Raw genomic sequence first — 20,061 nt, forward strand, 5'->3', positions numbered from 1 at the left:
AAAAAGATAAACACATGCAATTTGCAGCAACATGGATGGCGCTGGAAGGGATCATGCTCAGCGAAATAAGCCAGAAAGAAAAAGAAAAACACCGGATGGTCTCACTCATAGCAGGAATCTAGAAAATTTAAATAAGGGACCAGGAAAATGAATAACTATAAGAAAGTGAAAATCAAAACCAACAAACAACTATGAACCAGAGACACTCTATGCGGGGAGGGGAGGGATTGGGGTCAAAATAAGGGGGTTGCAATTGTATGGGTAATATAAAAATAAAATTTATTTTTAAAAAAAAAGCTTGCCAGCCCAGCAGTCTGCAGGGAGCCCCCATGAACACCAGTGTGGGTGTCAGGTTCTGCTACCAGAAGCAGTCAAGGCCACCGATAATAAGTGAACCCGACCTTCACACGTTGCTAATAAAGGACTCCACACTCACACACACACACACACAGCCAGGCCTCCTTTGCACCGTCAACTTCCGGTTAACAGTCTGGGGGCAGCTACCTCTGATGGGCAAGCCAGGGCCAGTGTCCTCCGCCTTGCTGCCAGGGGGCTGGAGGTCCGTTTTCCACACTGTCCATTTCTGGGGTGAAGGTTGAGCTATGTTCCTACCTAGAGTTCCAGGGAGGGACTCTCTGAGTCTAGGAAATGGGTTCGGATGGGCCGGTCACCACAGTTGATGAGGACACACGGTCGCGGAATTTTCTCTGCTGGACACATAAGAACAAGAACTCTGGTAACTTGCTTTTGGCTTTAACTCAGTCTAAACTGGTCAAAGACCTTGTTCAAACATTTCCCCAATGTTCTCATTGAAATATAAAACTTGAACTTCTGATAGGTGTCCTTACTGTTCTAGAAAACCCTAAGATAAAAGGTATAAGGAAAGGATTAGTGCGGTAAAGAAAAGGAAAGCCAGGCTGTTTCTCACAGGCAGGAAATTTATTGCACTCCTGGGCAAGGTTCGCCGACCCCTGGGGGGGTCAGAGAAGTCACACCCATTGTTGGGGGGGGCGGGGAGATGGATAATAGCAGACAACATTTACCAAAGGGTGCTAGACTGTTTTGCACGCCTGGCTTCCTCCGTCATCAAGATTATTATTATCTGCATTTTACACCAGAGGCCGTGTTGTGACAACTCCAGGGGGTCACCCCAGCAGCACTACATTGTACCCCAGTGATGCAGCAGACACTCAGAGCATAGGTCGCTCACCCCAGGACCACCGGTGAGCCCAGCCCATCTTCAGTGATAGCAGCGCCAAGGCTATGTGTGTTACCCCATCACTTTCCCTGTTGGCACCTCTACCCTGTTGCATTAGAAAGTAACCTAATTCGTGGGCCACTGGAGACCTAACTCACAATACAAAACTGGGATTACTTTATTTCCTACCAGTTCTCTGTGCAGTAATAATTGCACCCTTTTTCCACCAGTAGGTGCCTATTGCCTGCCAAGATGTTAGCTCTATCATCTCCAGGCAAAGGACCCAATGGAACAGAGAGTAGGATTATCAGGGTGCAGGTGGTGGTCAGGGTATGAAAATACACATTTAAACCTCTAACCCCACAGCAGATACAACAATGCAAACCTCCTTCACCTCAGTAAACGTAATGTGAAAAATAAAGTCAAAAAGAATGACATTTTAGGCTTTCAAAGTAAATAAATACTGGAAAGGAAGAAGAGAGAACAAGAAAAAGGGAATGGAAGAGGGACGGAGGGCAGGAGGCATCATCTCTGCATCTCTATTCCTGCAGCAGGGACTGCAGTGGACCAGTCGGTGATGTCAGAATCTCCTTAAACTCAACGCTCAGCATGTCCAGCTGCCCATGGCCTGGGTCCGTGGAGGAGAGTCTGCTCACCCACCCTCAAGAGCACGTTGTTTGGAGACCGTTGGCAACACCATAGCAGACGGGCCCACTCCAGCCACAGCTACGACAAGGCCACCTGGATCCTGAAATTGGCTTTTTGTTCATGAGGGTGGTGACCAGCTGGTTAGCGCGGCGCTGTTAGAAAGAGCTGTGCATGGGTGGAAAGTATTCGAGGCACACGGGCTGATGAGAAGCATGATGAGCTCTGACTCACCCTAACCGTCCATCCCTGGTCTCCCTACACGCCTCGCCAACCCTGTGTCCATCTGCGGGCTCAGGGGTACCTGTGGCTGCATCACAAGCCTCGCAGAGCACAGGATCCTGCTTTTGGAATGTCGTTCTGCCGGCCCCACATGAGCCTTCCACTTAGGGTGTGACCTGAGCTCCTGGAAGAATGGACTGAGACTTCATGGAGCCTCCAGAACAGGTTGTCTGGACTGTTTTGTACCTGCTTTGCTAATGAGTGTTTGGCCATAAGACTAGCAGAATTTAGACAGAGATCTGATTTTATGATAACCTGTAATTTGGTTGTAGGGGAAGAGCTAACTCTCACTTCTGCCAAGAACAACTAAGCATTGCTCCCTCTATAGTCACCACAACAAAGAGCCAAATCGGCTTAGGTCACAGCAGCTCGCCGGGTACCCAGCAGCCCTCACCCTCACGTGTCTTCCTTTCTAGGAGAAGCCCTGCTGGTTCACCTTTCAGTTGGCAATATCAAGAAGAAGGGCCTGGGGCCTGGAGGTGGCCATGTTTGGGCTAAACCAAGGGCCAGAAAACTGTGGCCCACAGGCAAAATCCGGCCCACCACATGTTGGGATCAATAAAGTTTTATTAGAACACAGCTATGCCCACTTATGTGATGTGATGTCTTTCAAGTTGCTGCAATAGCAGAGTTGAGTAGTCACAATAGAGATGTCCTGAATCCAAGTAATTCCACTGAAAACCTAAAATATTTACTATCTGAGAAAGTCTGTCAACCTCTGATATATAATAACACAAGTCAGCGTGTGTTCTGTGGAAGTGTTGGCATTTCCTGGGAGCTCATTGAAAGGCAAGAACTCTCTACCAGCTGGACCTCAGAATCCGAATACCTAGGAGATAAACCTTCTCACAAAGGGAGAAAGAATTCTGTGCTGGGATTAGACCAGATAGCCTTCTGTGGGTTCTATTAGTAAGGAAAAGAAATAACTGTTCAGTGGGGAACCCCAGTAGCCTTTACAGTCAATCCCCTTTGTTACAGGATTTTTACATAGAAGCAAATCTCCAAGGGTTATTCTGTTGCTCTCAGGGGCTAATGGAACAAGGGTTATCTCTGGAGAGGCACAGACTTAGCTTGATGCACTAGCCGCAGGCAAGTCCCTTTATCTCCCTGAACTTTGGGTTTCTTGAGTGTAAAATAAGGATAGTGATGCCAGATATCAGGGGGGTATCACAGGGGATAAATTCAAATGCAAGGAATGCAATAGCCTGTAAAGAAATGAAAAATTATTTTCTATCTAAGACATCACAAAATCTGCTGGAGTTACAGCAGTGGACAGGAGGGTTGCCTGCCGTCACACACTCAGCTTCTTTCCAGCTTTCTTCTCGGCCATCTTCCATGTATATTTCTTCCCTCCCACTGTGGTTTTAAGATGGCTGCTACAGCTCCGACCATTTATCCTTATTCAGAGGCAGGAAGAGGGAGGTGGCTGGCTTCCTGCATGCCTCTCTTGATGGGGGAGGGTCTTGCTCAGAAGAATCCCCTGGCCGAATTCAGCTGACATCTCATTGGTCAGACTGGTTTATATAGTCACCTCTAGCACAGATGAAGATAGGATTACCATGATTGGCTTAGACCAGCAGGGGTCGGCAAACTTTTCCCCAAAGAGCCAGACAGTAGTAAAAGGCATAGGTTTTGCACAACTACAACTCCTCAACTTTGCTGTTGCAGAGAGAAAACAGTCACAGATGATGCATAAACTGGTCAAGCTGGGTTCCAAAAAAATCTTATTTACAAAAACAGGAGTGGGTAGGGTTTAGCCTACAAGCTAGAGCTGCCAATCCCTGTTTAATTCCTTAGTCATTAAAAGCACAGGAGCTAGAAAGAGACAAGCCCTGCCTTTGCCACTTTATCCAGCTGTGTGATTATTGACAGATAGCTTCAGCTTGCTGTGCTCCAGTTTCCTTATTTTGTAAAACTGAAAATGCTTAGAGCTTCAGGAAGGAGAAAACTCATCTAAAAAATAATGGGAGTGTCCTACTGACAGTGCAGACCTAGGGTTGGTATCTCAGTTATTCTAGTCCCAGGTTCTTTGGATCTTCTTATTCTGTCCACCTCAGGTATTGACTTTGAATATCAGGTGTGCCCCTCATAGGCACAAAATGGCTGCCAGAGTGCAGGCATTTCATAGACACTGGAAAAAAGATCGAAAACTGGGAAAACATTTCTTCCTTTGTAAACTTCTTCAAGAGCCAAGATAACTTCCCCAGGGGCATGCCCCCGGCCCACTTACTTCACCTCTTGTGGGTCAGAATTATGTCACATGTCAATCCAGTTATTAACAACAGAAATAAAGTCTTCTTCACTGCTGAGGCTCTGTCATCAATTAGCTGGGTGGAGTCCAGCACTGCCAGTTTTTAAGAGGGCTGAAGATGATATGACCTTCTAGTTAGGTTGAGAACCAGGGGTATTGGTGAATCAAAATTCCATCCTCTGATACTATTAAAATTCCAATTTCCCCTAGTAGTCAAAACACTAAGATAGAATGTTATATGTGTATGTGTTCAGTTTTATCAGTTAAGGAAATATTTAGTGATTACTCTTAGGTAGACAATACCCAGGATCTGCCAAACTAATGAGCTCATTTTTTTTCTTACATAATTTTGAAAAAAAAAAAAAATGGGGTGCCTTACATATTTTTATGTTGACATCTTCAAATTTACACCATAGCTCAAATAAGTTCATTTTTCAAATAAGGCATCAAAAAATAGAAGCTTGTAAAATATACGTATATATGAGTGACGAGAATTACAATCCATATTTCAGTATGTGATTTGATAAAACAAGTTGCCTTTTTTTTTTTTTTTTTTGCTAAAACAAGTTTTAACTGACATGTTGAATATCATGCACTAAATCTGAAAAAAAAACCACATTTTTATCCTGGGGCATATCTGATACACATTACTCTCAATGTGGCATCTTCCTGTTATCCTGAAATATTTAATGGTTCACATAGTTCCAGTTACATTTATAAGAAGATGTTTTATGAGATTATTTCTAAGAAGGTGATTTGTGAAAAAAGAAAAGGTCTAGCTATATTCATAAGAATCGGTAATGTTCTTACACGTCTGTGATGGGTCTATGCCCCTAGAAAGAAATGCATTTAGGATCCAGTAATTGTAATTTACGATGCCTGCAGCAAAGGGCCGTGGTGAATCATGAAAGCTAGTTTTCCTAAAAGCCAATATGCTGATTAACCCCTTTGCTTGGTACTTGAAGATTATTATGCACCTACCCCCTCAATAATGCTCCTTAAAGTTCCTGGGGTCTCCCCCTCCACAATCTCTGTCTTGTAGGAAAGGGTTATTGTGGATTCAGGCAGGAGCCTCCCCAGGTGGTTCTGGGGATAAGTAAATACGAGTACAAACATGTAGGTTCTAGAAAGTGATTCCCTTAAAACGTTCAGTGTGGTGGCCTCCTGTTTTGTTGCACATCATTCTGTTGGGTTGTTTTGGGGTTACAGGAGAGAGGTCAGCTGAGCAGCTAAAGAGGCCTGTGGCATGTCCTTGGAAACTGGTAGCCGCCATTATTATTTCCAGTCACAAATGAACGGTAGCATCGTCTCCCTGTTTAACAAGGTGAAGGAGCGGCCTTCCTGGTGGCACAGGGGTTAAGTCTCAGCACTATGAAGCTATCAACAGCCACTGCAGCACGAGTTCAATCCCCAGCCAGGGAGCTGATCCACATGGCACAGCAGACCTCTCCTATATATATAAAGTTGAAGCCACTGTTATACCACCAAGAAACCCAAATTTGGTGACCACACGAATCCGTTTCCAAGGGCTCCGGTTTCTGCTGATAGGAGGGAAGCCAGGTGAGGCACTGCAAGTGCCTTTGGTGCTCATTCTCCTTCGGTTACAGAATTTTTACATTTATAAACAAATCTCCAAATGCCAAGAGTTTGTATATTCCCTTCATGGGGGAAAGAGCAGATTCAAATGTGGTAGCTTATTTTAATAATTTATTATACTTACAGTTTTGAAAATAACCGATGGGGGAAGGCAGGTTTTATGTCTCCTGACAAGCACTGTATTTCTTCATTATTTCAGAACTCATCTAGAGTTTTGTTTTTTAGACGTTACGCAATTTTGCTGATAGAGCAGCGGAGGTTTTGTCTTTGTTTTAAATTGAGGATGTAAGTCCTTCCAAATTTTGAGACAAAAAAATGGAGAAAAGGAAAAACGAAGAAAATTTTGTTGTTTTGTTTCCTTTCCATATCCTTGGCCCTAACTGATTCGATTCTGTTAGTATTTCTAACATTAGGGATTTGTTGTTCCTGTTCAGAATCACGTATTTTCAAAAGGGACATTTTTAAAGCAGCTATGGGTGAGGAACAGGGAGGTGGGTGATGGGGAGCAAACTTTTTTTGGTAAAAGGATAGAACGTAAATATTTTAGACTCTGCAGGTCATAGAATCTCCCAAAAGCAGTCAAAGCCCAGCTGTCACCAGGTGAGCACTGCTGTGTACTCAGAGACTCATTGGCAAAGCAGGTGTCCTGCTGGATCTGGCCCTTGGGCTGTGAAATCACCAGCCCCAGATGCAGAATAGCGGCCCCTCCCCGGCTCTCTAGCTGGTGACCTGGCTGAGTGGACATAACTCTGCTACCTAGTTAGGTTCAGAGAACCAAGTGGATCAACAGGTACATTATTCCATGCGAGGGTTCGATAAAAGTTACCCACTGTTAGGGTCATTCTCCTACAGCAGAGAAAGGCCAGGCCAGGCCAGGCCAGGCCAGGCCAGGAGGAAGGAGCTCCCTCCACCCCCTCCCGCCCCACGGGGCAGCCTGGCGAGGAGATTTTCATGGCCAACAAATTCAAGCTGATGCTAGGCTTAGCCATGGGCTGCAGGTGTCTCTTCCCTGAGCAATCCCAGGCCAGGTGGCACGGGGAGGAAGGAAAGAGGGCCTGACCCCAACACACAGAGCTCCCCAGGAGAGGAAGTGCTCCTTCCCCCTCTGTCCCCCAAGTTTACCGCACAGGTCCTGGGACACAGGCTGACCTGGGGAGCCTCCTGGGTCCCTCTGCAGAAAAGCATCCTCACAGGAGCGGGAGAACCAACCTTTCTTTAGGGCAAAGCGCCTAGATTTGTTTTCTTTATTCCCCCTGGGGCATTTTTTGTGGGTCTGGGTTTCCCACTTAAGTTGCTGGGCTTTCTGGTGTGAGGGAGGCATTTGACTTTTCTCTCCTGTCTTTGTGCCATCATGAAACGCCCACTTATTATTTACACCCCCCTTTCTCCTGGGCTTTGCGCCCCGCCCTTCCCTATTACCAGCATTTCTTCTAGACCCGCCTCCTCCTTCCTAACCGGCAGGGGGGCGCCCCAAGCCCCAAGATAAGCAGCAACCCAGATTGCCAGTTTCAATGCCCAAGGCACACACCATCGATTTTGCCAGCCCCCCCGCCTCTGGTGACCTGGGGATGGTGACTTGGGCTTTCGTGCTTTGGACCTTGCAGGCCGGTTCCTCTTTTGCTCGGGCCTGGCTGCAGCTCTTCCTGAATCAAATTTGTCAATGAGCCTGCAGGTTCCGAGGCGTGGGGAGCGGCCCCTCTTCAACTCGAATTTCCTTCTTCCCGGGCAGAAAGAACAGAACTGTGCGTCTCGCGCTGCCAAAGAACAAAAAGGCCTCAGGAGCAGAGCAGGAAGATTCGGGGTATTCATGGTTGCACCGGGTTGCTAACTGTGCAATGAAACCAGACTCCTCCCTCGGGAGGGGAGACACCCCACCCCACCACCCCCCCCTCCAGCCTGCAGCGAAATCCCACCCACTTCTTTCCAAGGACGCACTTTGTTCTAAATCCCCGATGGCTTCTCTATGGCACACACAAAAAGAGCAGGAAGCTGCACCGAGGTTGGAAGAGGGAGCTGAGATCTTTCCTGAGGTCGGGATGAAAAGGGCTGGATGGAAGGCTCAGGAGGAAGCCGCGTTTGTGTGCAGCAGGCAGGGGTGCCACACCTCAGGGGTCAGGAAAATGGGACTTTTTTTTTGGTCTTTTCCACGAGCCACTTACTCCCAAGCTAAAGAAAAGATTGAAAACTACCAGAAAGGCCCGTGTTCATAATAGATTTTTAATAGGTTGATAATACTCTGTTTACCAATCCATCTGCCTTAGAGGAGGGCAATGTGAGGACAGGTGTGGGGTCAAGGAGCTGCTTCCAGAAGGGCTGAGTGTGGTCCAGCAAACAAGCCCAGGGCATGCACTGGGCAGGAGTATTTACTGCAGCTCTGTTTGTAGAAGCGAAGGCTGAGACGCACCCGGGGCCCTCAAGAAGGACACCACCATTCCACAGAATCCAGCCCCACCTTTAAAAATGGACTTTCTTTTTTTTCCCCCCTCAGGAATTGCGGGCCAAGAGACGCAAGTGAGAGAGGTAAAAGATATTTGGTTAAAGCAAAGAAAGGTTGAGTGTGTGCTGTACATCATGCTGATCTCTGAGTAGCTCTTTCTGGAATGCTGCACCAAAACAGCTGCCAGAGCTCTCCTGGGGGTGCAGGGAAACTCACACCCCCTAAGCCCTTTGACTTAAATCCCTCACCTGCCAGCACCTATTACATTTTCCTCAACATTGTATAGCTATTTTTTTTTTAAAAAAATGCACATGTAGACATAGAAAATGGCCAAGCAAAAGATAAATACAAGGCGAGCCCATAGCCAACCTGAGACTGAAATGCAGAGTCTCTATTAAGAAAACAAAGCCAAAGCAAACAGGGGTGTCTTAAAACACCGGAGACAAAAAGAGAGAAAATGGCCTGTGGTCGATATTTGGGATGTAAGCATCAAAGCAAGGTGTGTGTCAGTGCCGATAAATCCAATGCCAATGATTTATTTAAAACTTCAGGTGTGTGGAGGTAGATGAACATACTAGCATCCTTGTGGAAAGGCATGTGTCATGCTGTTAAAAGTCGTCATTAGCCCTCTCTGGTGAGATCATGAGCTGGTGGGGGTGCAGGAAGGGGGTGAGGGGTGTTGTTTTACACTGTGGGACTCTTCCAGAGGAAGCATGCGTTGCTTCTATTTAAATTTTAAAAACCAGAAGGAGAAAATCAGAGACGAAAATGAGCCCCTGTTGACCCACAGCACAAAAGTATGGGCGATCCCTTCCTGGGAAATCCAATTCCCAAGAACCTTCCAGGTGAATTTCTGCGTTTTGCCTATTCAACAATGGACGACGGTAGACATCCTAGGCGCGCTGGGGCTTCCTTTGCCCTCCCGCTGTGCGCTGGGACGGCTCCAAATTGCTTTCTGAGGTGGCCCGTGGGTGTCTTTGTTCCAGCCAGCCGGACCGACAGGAGCCTCTGCCTTCAGGCCGCTGGGAATGCGGAGTCCAGCTCCCTGACCAGGAGAGCCGGGCTGGCCAGCGGGTCCTGGTATTTGCTCTCCTGCCTCGCGCTTGAATGGCTCCATTAACAAGAATGAAGCTACTTGATGATAAAATCCCGAGCTGGCTGCCTGCCCCTGTCTGTTCCGCTGCCGTCCCTGTGAACGGGCTTCTGTCTAGGAGGATCTCTTGGAAATGACCCCCCACCTCACTGCGCCCTGGACGACCTCGGTTGCATGTTCATAGAAACGTGCAAAAGCGAGGTAGGAAAAGACACGCTGGTGAGAAGGTGGTGCAAAAAGCCTTCAGGTTTTAGGCCAATTCGCCTACTGAAATAAGCACATTTTGCAAATGGGCCCGATCTGCTTTCTGGGATTGATACCAAACACCTAAGATCAAATGACCGCCCTAATCATTTCTGCATGCGCTCTCGGGGCCAGGAAACGCAGGGCATGGAGTTTACAACTTACTGCAACTTCAGCTGTTGGGGCTTTTTTTTTTTTCTTCCTTCCACGATCCTGCAGGAAATGCCCTGCTTGCTTCCAAACTGTCAGAAAATTTCAACCCTTGATTTATGACCTTATGAATGCTTTTATTTTGGGAGGGAGGGAGGGAGGGGCCAATTTGGAAGCCAAATGTCTGCACGTGAAGATGGTGAGGAAACCATCTCTGATTTGAAATTGGAAGGCGGAGCTCTGTGGAGCCCCCTCTTTTTAGAAGGCAGCTGGGGTTTCTGGCTAATTCGCATCCCTTGTAATTATAATGGCTGCGTTTGCAGGTACTTCCACGACTTCACTTAGATTCCTTTAATGTAGGGGAGATGTTAAGATAAAGGGGGACTCAACTCTCTCTCCAGAAGCAAAAAAAGGATGGGCCGGCTATTGTCTGACCTCCCCCCTGCCTTGGTGGGGGGGTTGGGGGGTGGCGGGTGCAGGACATGCATCTCCATGGGAACAGCTTGATGCCTGCTCGCAGGAACCACCGACTCAGCACCGAACCTCACCAACCTAACACTTTATTTGGGCGGCTCTAAGCAGCCTCTCCCTTTTCATGTGCAGCCAAATTATCTGCCAGAATTTCTTTTCAAGTCGGGGGGGGGGGGCGGGGGTGGGTAGGAAAGGGTTTCCTCAACCCATCCCCTTCAGCATGGAGTTAATTACTGTATTTTCATCTGGGAGGGTGGGGAAATATCCACCAGAGCTGAAAGAGCGCACACCACCACCCTGTGGGTTGCATCTGCCTGTTGTCTGGTGGCTGTGGGTAATTTCTTGGAGAGGTGCGGGCTGTCGCCAGCATCTCTGGGTAACTCGAGGGGGTGGGGTTCGTGGGGAAGCCCCGGGAGGCAGGCCCTGTGTTTGGGGTTGTTTGTTTACCTTGTGCCCGGCTTGGCTGTGTGACCTGGGGCAAGTGAGCAGCCGCTCTGTGTTGCCATCAGGGCTGTGGGGAGGAGGCAGAGGGGAGCCTGGGGAGGCTCAGGTGGCCGCTGCCCGCATCTGCCATTTGAACCCCCTGATCGCTGATCTGGGGCTCGGTGCCAGCAAGACCAAGAACAGCTCTCCGGAGCGCAGGGGCTTTCTGGGTGATTCCACATACTTCTGCTTCTGTTCCTGGTGAAATGCCACCGGAAGCAGCATTTTCTGATGACATTGCAGCCCCGCGTGTAGCCCATTCTCCAAAATATTTCCCAAAAAACATTAGTGAAAAGAAAGCAAATACGGAGGTGAGGAGTGTATTATGCTGCACACGCACGTGTATTTTTCCCCCAAAGTGAAAGTGGAGCTCTTAGGGGGAAACCATCGCAGCCTGCTTGGTTCCAAAACTGGGCACAAGACCGCCTGTGGGTTCCCTACTTCACTAGCATCCATACCCCCCCCCACCCCCGTGCCTGGTCGCCCTTCCTTTGTCGTTTAGCTGTTTGTGCCTTTGTCTCTTCTTCCTCGGCACCTCCACCCACCCAGCCTGCAAGTCTGAGCAGGAAATGTTTAAAGACCAGTGAACTGCAAACCCACTAGGCATTTTTCAAAAGAATCCAGGTTAAAGATACCTGCAGTCGATGTAGCAATCAAGTCTCAATTCCAGCTCTTCGGTGGACGTGATTCCTAAATATCAAAACCCCAGCGGTCTTTATCTGGACCAGCTGCTTCTGATGTCGGGGAGGAATGTGGCACATCAAGTGTGCGAACACTGCCTCCATTGTGTCCAAACAGGCTGATTGAAGCCTGGATAATTGGCATGTAACCTTCTCTATTAATAGTGCAGACAGATATGTGAATTAGCTGCATCCCTCCGACATATGCCCTGCATTAGCTGAAGGGGCTTACAATGCTCCGAACATGTCGGCTAAGCATTACACCAATAATTAGGTTTTAGAACTTGATCACTTTGGGAGGAAATCAATAAGGAATGGAAGTTTGTGCCCGGGCTCCGAATAAGAAATGCCTCTTAATATTATTTTAGGTTCAGCACTGACAGAGGTTGACGTGGCGCCCTTGAGGGGCTCGGTGTGGGTTTGGGGGGGTTGGACTCAGTGAGGGGGTGTGGGGTGTGGGGGTGTTGCTGATGCTGTTTGTGGAGGAGAGTGGTGAGTGTGGAGAGCCTGTGTAGCTGCTCCAGTCATCGAGGTGTGTGAATAGCAGACATTCGTCATGTCCTGACTGACCATCTGGCCAAGGTAGATATTGAGACACTGAGGAGGATTTCTACATACTTGGCTGGTCTCGAATCAGTTCCTAAGACTGGAGGAAGTGCTGTGGGCTCCGGTTCAGACAATAAACCTCAGCCAGGCTGGGCAACTGGTTGGGCTTCTCCGCCTCTGTTTCAGTATCTAGAAAATGGGGAGAAGAAAATCTATCCCATTGGGACTTTGTAACCCTGAAAGAAGTGGTGGTTCATAAGCATTAGCAGAGTATAGGCAGGCACTTTTTCCCTCTCCATTGAAAAAAATACACGCAGAAAGTGTTTTTCAAGCTGCAGGTTGTGACCTATTAGTGGAAGGTGAGAGTAATTTGCTGGAGCTTAACTATTACTTTGTTTATAGAGCCGAATTGAGTGAGCGGAGGTGAGTGGAGAGGCCGGGCCTGGGACCGTGACACCTGGAAGGTGAGACTGTTTTATGAAACTTTTTGCTACATCGGTATGTGCTGTGTGTGTACATCTGGGGTCTTTTTTTTTTTTTTAAAGATTTATTTTATTTATTTATACAAGCACTGGGTACAGTCAGAAGCGCGGGAGGGTGAGAGGATTCACCAGAGCCAGACAGAGCGGGGAGCAGAGCAGGCAGAAGGACCAAAGTACACTGCTGAGGGGAGCAGCGGGCAGCAGGAGAGGTCTGCGCGCCATGTGGGACCCTCCTCAGGTGCCGGGGAGCAGCCGGGGATCGAACTGGCGCTGCAGAGGCTGCGGGCAGCTTCGCAACCCAGCGCTCAACCGCTGTGCCACTGGGGAGGCCCACATCTGGGGTCTTCATGTAAAAATGTATTTCTTTTAGTGGATCAAATTTTACAAATTGTGAAGAAACTACAATCAAATATTCTGTTTTGTTTTGTTTTAAAGGTTTATTTATTTATGCATACAAGAATTGGGGTACAGGCCAGAGGTGCAGGGGATGAGAGGATTCACCAGAGATAGAGTGGGGAGCAGAACGGGCACATCTACTGAAATCCACTGCTGAGGGGAGCAGCGGGCGAGGCAGGAGAGGTCTGCTGCACCCTGTGGTTCAGCTCCCTGGTCGGGGATTGAACTCATACTGCAGTGTCTGATGATAGCTTCATAGTGCTGAGACTTAGCCCCTGCACCACCAGGGAGGCCCCTGCAATCAAATATTTTAACACCAACAGGCATCAACAAGGGAGGGGCTCGATACCCACCGTCACGTGCCGTGGGTAGTAAGGAAGAGCGTCAGTTTCCATGTTCTAGTCTGCACTGCACGCCCTGAGATGTTATTCTGTACAAATGGAAGCCTGGCAGAGTATATTTATTACAGTCCTTTTTTATGAATCAAAAGGGCTTGTGTGCATGTGTGCGTGCGTGGCCGGCCCTGGCAGAGCAGAGTCTGTTCTTCCAGGCTCACGCAGGCATGGCCGCCTCGTCCTTCAGCGCATCAAGTCAGGGCCTCGCAGCCACGGTGGAGGTCCCTGCCTCCCGCTCACCATAAGGGACCCCACTGTGCTTCTCCTTGAACCCTCAAGCCTAATTCCAAGTTACCAGCATCTCTCCGGAGGTCACACCAAATGCCTAACTGGTCTTCCCATAAGCTCCTTACTCCCCGCCCCCCACCCCATCTCCTAACTAGTCTCCCTGCCGCCTTTTAACTAGCTCCCCCTTCCTTAAGTCGTCTCCCCGAAGGCGAAGGCGCTCTTGCCTTGCTTCCCCCTCCAGCAGAGTCGTGACAAGCACAGCCCCACCTTAAGGGATTCTTCTCCTCCCCTTTGCTCTGAGGACAAAGACCAAAACTCTGCTGTGGCCTTTGTATTCGCTCCCCACAGCTGCCGGAGCAGAGCGCAACCAGCCAGCAAAGCAAAACAACAGAAACTCACTGCCCAGCAGCTCCGGGGGCCCCACGTTCACACTGCAGGTGTGGGCCACGCCGTGTGCCTCCTGAAAGCCAGAGGGGAGACAACTCCCTGGCCTCTTCCTCCTGGCCTCCCAGCCTCCACTCGCAGCTGCGTCGCTCCAGCTGTGCCTCTGCCGCCTCCTGAGGCCCGAGTCTCCATGGGGGGACATCAGCCATGTTACATTCCGCGCCCACCTTGCCCCAGTAAGACCTCACCTTAATGAACAGTAGCCCCCAGCGTCCTGTTTCCAAATACGGTCACCCCCCGAGATCTGGGGGCTTGGACTTCTGTCCATCTTTCTGAGGGGACACCAATAACCCACAGCCGACCTAGAGGCCTGCCTGGCGGCCCGTCCCTCCTCTCTGGAGGTCTCTCCCCCCCTTCTTTGTCTGACCTTCAGCTCCACCCCCACCGGCCTTTTTCAAAAGGCCCAACTTGCCTCCTGCCATGGGACCTTGGCTCAGCTGTTTTGCTTTCTCCCCTGATGAACGTGCTCTTTCCCCCTCTGCAAACTCCGCTCCCCCTTTCTCTTCCAGATCTCTGCTTCCTGGGGCCTCCGGGCCTTCCTTCTTGAACGCCCCCACCTCAGCACAAAGTCAGTTTCCTCTGATGGTCGCATCATTTCACCGTCCTGCTCACGTGGCCCTCGCCGTGCTGTCCCCCTTCGACTTGATGAAGGGCGCCTTCCCCACGACGCTCAACTCCTGGAAGGCAGAGCAGGGCTCGCTGGCTTCCCCTTCTCTGCTCATCGCTTAGCACAGCATGTCGGGGTCCTGTGGGTGCTTGACACAGGACGGGTGCCGGGCCGGATGAGCCATTGAGTACGAATGAGCAACACACAGATTTTCCAACATTCGGTCAATAGGGATTTGCCTCTTCCAGACGTCTCCCGTCAAGACTCACGCCGCGAGGGGGGCTTTTGTGACTGCCTCCTGCCACTTGGCATGTTTTCGAGGTTCTTCCATATTGCAACATGCATCGGTATTTCTTTATATTCCACAAATGAGTGATATCATCGGTATTTGTCTAGAGTTCCTCTTTCTGTTTACTAGTTGACAGCAAACACACACTTTACGAGGCAAAATCTCCCCGTTTATAAAGACACTCTAGGAGCTGAAGAAAACATGTTTGCACTTGACCTGGGATTTCCACTGCTCCAGGGCGACTGCCCTGATGTGGTGGCGGGGTCCGTAGGATGATGCTAATGATGGACACCTCACGGTGGTCTCTTCATCCTTCCCACAGGTCCAGCTTGTGTTTTCCGTCAGCTGGTAAAAAGAGAGACGAACTCTTGCCATTTTTTGACAACGTGGAAGGGACTGAAAGGGATGATACTAAGCCAAGTAGTCAGAAGAAGAAAGACAAATACCGATGATGTCACGCATATATGGAATATAAAGAAACGTAACACAGGAACAGACAAAACTACACCAAAGCAAGCCCTAGAAATCTGACTGCAGAACTGAGGCAACCAGAGGGGGCAGGTGGGGAGCCACGGGACAGAGGGGGCCCCATGGATGAGGGTGGAGGACTGTGGGTCTTAGGGGGTGGTGTGGTGTGCCAGTATTCACCTGAGAAGGGTGAACCTGTCCCCCTAAATCATATGCAGTGTTATACACACACACACATCAATAAAAATGATACCAAATAGATGAAACCAGGAAAAAAACTGTCTGGTAGGTGAAGAACTGAAGAGGCAATTTCATCAATGTAACATTCCCCAGGAAGAACAACAGGTCCTAGCTGGAAACCTTGAATTCAAAGAACGATACAAAAGCATCAAAAGTTATAGGCTGACTTGCACCTGCCCCCCAAACTGTCTCCAAAAAAAAAAAAAAAAAAAAGAAAGAAAGAAAGATAGGTTGACCAGTAACTCAGAATGTGACCTTATTTAGAAATAAATAAGGTATCTGTAGATGTAACAGAGTTAAAAGGAGGTCAGGCTAGGCCTTGATCCGATATTACTGATATCCTCATAGGCAGAAATTTGACTCACAGAATTGGAGGGAAGGTAACAAGAAGATACCCCGGGAGAAGATGGTGTAAAGACAAAGGATTGAGGCAGTGCACCCTCAGCCAAGGGAACCAAAGACCACTGGAGGATCACCAAAGGCTAGGAAGACGCAAGGAAGGATTCCCCCATGGGTTTCAGAGAGAGAGTAATGTCCAGCCCAAGCCTTCCTGTAGGACTTCTAGCCTCCGTAATTGTGGGACAATAAATTTCTATTATTCCGCTTCCACTGACAAATTAGAAGGTCTGGCAAGGCTAGAATCCAATTCTCAGTTGGCACTGGTAGATAACGTTGAGTGGCTGCGGCCTACTCTTCCAGTTTGCCTCAGTCACTACCCCTCCCTATTGTTTACCTTTGATCCACTTCGCTCATATCTTGTCTGTATTGGCAACTAAGTTTGTCAGTCAGGAACCCAACAGGAAAATGATACCTTCCTGAAATAAGGTAGGTATCTAAGGAGAGTTAAAGTAAGGGTGAGCAGGATTAAGAGAAAGGAATAAGGAGAAGAGAGGGCCCTGAGGCTAATGGTGTCAGCAGGGAGATACTGCCGCTCTAGGCTAGAAGAGGCAAAGGTAGGTGTGGTTGCCAGACCTGAAGAGAGAGGCTGTGGGAGAAAGCTCCCACCCCCACCCCAAAAGCTATGGGTTCAGTAAGAAATAGTCAACAAAGGGCAGAGAGGGAATAGGAAAATAACCACCCCAACCTCACTCTCTCCTCCCAGTGGCTCCTGTAGGTGCCTCCCCTTGGCAAACCCCAATAGAAACCAGAGAGTAGGGGAATTTCGAAGCATAGTCAGGAAGATACAGAGCAAGGAGGAGGATGGATTGGGAGGGACAAATAAAAATTAGTTAACACACCACCTTTGACTTTAAAATGATTATTATGATTATTGGCAACTAATAACAGATGCTATTAAAATGCCCCCTTTGTCACTTGTGTTCAGAGCCCTTCTTCAGTGTTTTAAACCATTTCCACCCAACAATGTTGAAGCAAATTCCTTCTTTGTTTCTCCCTGCTGTACCCCATTCATATTTCTATCATCCACCCAACATTTTGTCTATATTTCATTGTTCTGCCTCTGCCCACTGAAGACAGGACCTGTCTTATTCATCTTGGAATTCCCAGACCCTAACACTCTGCCTGACATATAGTAAAACCCTGGCGATCTGGGTTTGGGTGGATTTGCACATGTTGTCTGAGCGATGAAAGGGCAGCCTGGAAGGCAAAGAGTAGGGGAAAATGCCATCCCTGGCTGTCCTCATCCCATCCTTATTTCCAGTAAGTGCTAACTCACCAGATCAATTAAAAAAAATAATAATGGCAATAATATTAATGAATATTTTTTGAGTATTTACTGTATGCCAATGTACATTATCACATTTAAGCCTCTCAACAATCTTGTAAGTCCTGTAACCAAATTATCTCTTGCCTGAGGCCTAGATAAAATAATTTGTGGTCAGTACTGGAGTTAGGATTTGTGAGCCAGATCTGACAGCTTCAGAAACCATCATGGGGGCCTCCCTGGTGGCGCAAGAGGCTAGGTCTCAGCACTACGAAGCTATCACCAGCCACTGCATCAAGAGTTCGATCCCCAGCCAGGGATCCACATGGCACACATGGCACAGCAGACCTGTCCTGTCTCGCCCACTGCTTCCCTCAGCAGTGGATTTTAGTGGATCCTCCTGTTCTGCTCCCCACTCTGTCTCTGGTGAGTCCTCTCCCGCCGCCCCCTGCCCCCTCCATGCCTCATCGGTGGCCTACACCCCAGCTTTTATTTGCATAAATAAATAAAATAAATCTTTTAAAAAAGAAAAAGAAAAAAACCCTCATCATAAACACTACTTCTTCACAATTCACACAGTGCTAACTTACTATTGCTTTTAGCATTTGTGCGCTGAGTTATACATTTGTTATCTTTATCAACATGTATCAGAATTTTGGTTAGGTGTCAAGTCTTAACCTGCCTTAAACAGTGATTTAAGCATATTTGGACCATTCCTTCCTCATAACAAGAAGTCCAGAAGTTGACTATTGCTGGCTTAGGTTCCCAGACTCAAGGATGCAAAGACTGAGTTTTCTGACATGCTCTTGAACCCATCCTCTTAGTCACAAAAAGGCCACTTAAGCTCCAGCAATCACACCCAGGTTGCAGACCAGAAAAGAGAGAAAAGTAAAAGGCAAACTAGCACCTGCTAGCTTGATAAGGCCTTTTACCAGAGCATTCCCTGATGTCTTACCTGTTTTCTGCTTTCACTTCCAAAATCACTGCTACTGACCAGAAAGAGCAGGCTAACCAAGGCCACTGCTGGCCACTCCACAGTGTGAGTCTCTGTTCTTAAGGAAGGGGGTATGCAGACAATAAACAGTTTCTGCCACACTCCAAGTATCTGTTTACATCCACCTATTTGTATCTTTATCTTTTAACATTATGCTTTACTGCAGCGGCTGGCAAACCAGACCCACCGCCAGCTTTGTAAACAAAGCTTTATAAACAAAACTTTATTGGCAATCAGCCACGCTCAGTGTTTTACCTGCAGTCTCTGCTGCTTCCACATTAGACTGGCCACATGGACAGAAGCCCTCTGACCCACAAGCCTGAAATAGATCATATCTGACCCTTTTTGGAAAAAGTTTACCTATTCTTGTCTTTCCCTCTCGGGTCTGATCTCTGGAAAAACACAATGTGCCTTCGTGTGACTCATCCACCAAGACTAAGCCCAAACATAAGAGCCGCGAGGCAGCCGTCAGGGTTCCAGTGTCTCTCCGTCACCCGCTGCTGCTCCGAGGACAAGGTCGGGGACCATCTGAGACTCAAGAGCCCTTCCCTTGGCACCTGCCGCGGGGACAGAGCCCTCCCGGCTCAGCAACTGTCATCTCCCCCGACAATGGAAATCATTTTCACTAAAGAATACATATACTTTTCGCCTCCAGATGCCCACAGACGTTCTGCAAGACTCACACACGGGAACAATCTAAAATTACCCAGCTTTGTACGCTATGGAAATAGTCTCATTCAAAGGCAACTTCGTATCTGCGGGGATAATTACAAGTCTGATAAGTGCAAATTATCTGAGGAGTAATTTCTGTGAGAATTATGCACAAGTCTAGAGTATTAGTTAAAGAATGTTTGAGAGCAGATCTCTCTAGACTGAGACAAGTCACCAATATGTGTGTCTCTCTAAGTCCACAAAGATCCGCCTGCTCTTCTTATACTTGCTTCTCAGTGTGGACAAAACAGACAGCCTTTTTGGCAAGGGATTCACACCTGAATAACTCTCGTAATTCAAACCATTTCTGGCTGCCAAAGGATGGGTGTCCTTGTGGCAACACCCTATAGAGTTTGTCATTCACTCACCCCACTGGCTCCAAAACTGGGTTTCTTGACAGTTTTGTAATATGCGAGGAAATTCACAACCTGCCGACATTTGTGACCAGTTAGGCATTTTTAATATTTTATGTAACCTTCTTTAAAATTCATATAATTCGGTTGTTCCTCATGTGGCTCACACTGTATTTAATTTGAATCGAGGGTCACAGAAAAAGAAGGTACAAATAGCTTGAAATGCCTTGGGTGGGATGAGCTGTCCCTAGGCTCATAGGGTTTCTCACAAATGGCACTTTTGACATTTGCATCTGGAAACTTCTTTGCCGTGGGGATCTATCCTGTGCATTGTGGGATGTTTAGCAGCCTGGCTTGCCTCCTCCCACTCCGTGCCAGTAGCTCCTTTCCCAGATATGACAAGCAAAAATGTCTCCAGAGGGCCTCCCGGGTGGCGCAAGGGGTTAAGACGCAACCTATGAAGCTGTCCACAGCACTGTCTCTGGTGAATCCTCTCACCCCCCGCATCTCTGGCCTGTACCCCAGTTCTTGTATGCATGAATAAATAAATCTTTTTTAAAAAATGTCTCCAGAGGGTGCCAGGGTCTCCTGGGAGCAAATTCAGCCCTGGCTGAGAATCACGGAGACCCTCATCCCGGAGCACCCACCACGCAGTAGCTGTGGGGGCTTGGGCAGATCTCAACCTTGCACACTTCTGTTTTCTTTCTGGAACTTGT

Source organism: Talpa europaea, assembly GCF_964194135.1.
Source record: "Talpa europaea genome assembly, chromosome: 11".
Taxonomy (NCBI): domain Eukaryota; kingdom Metazoa; phylum Chordata; class Mammalia; order Eulipotyphla; family Talpidae; genus Talpa; species Talpa europaea.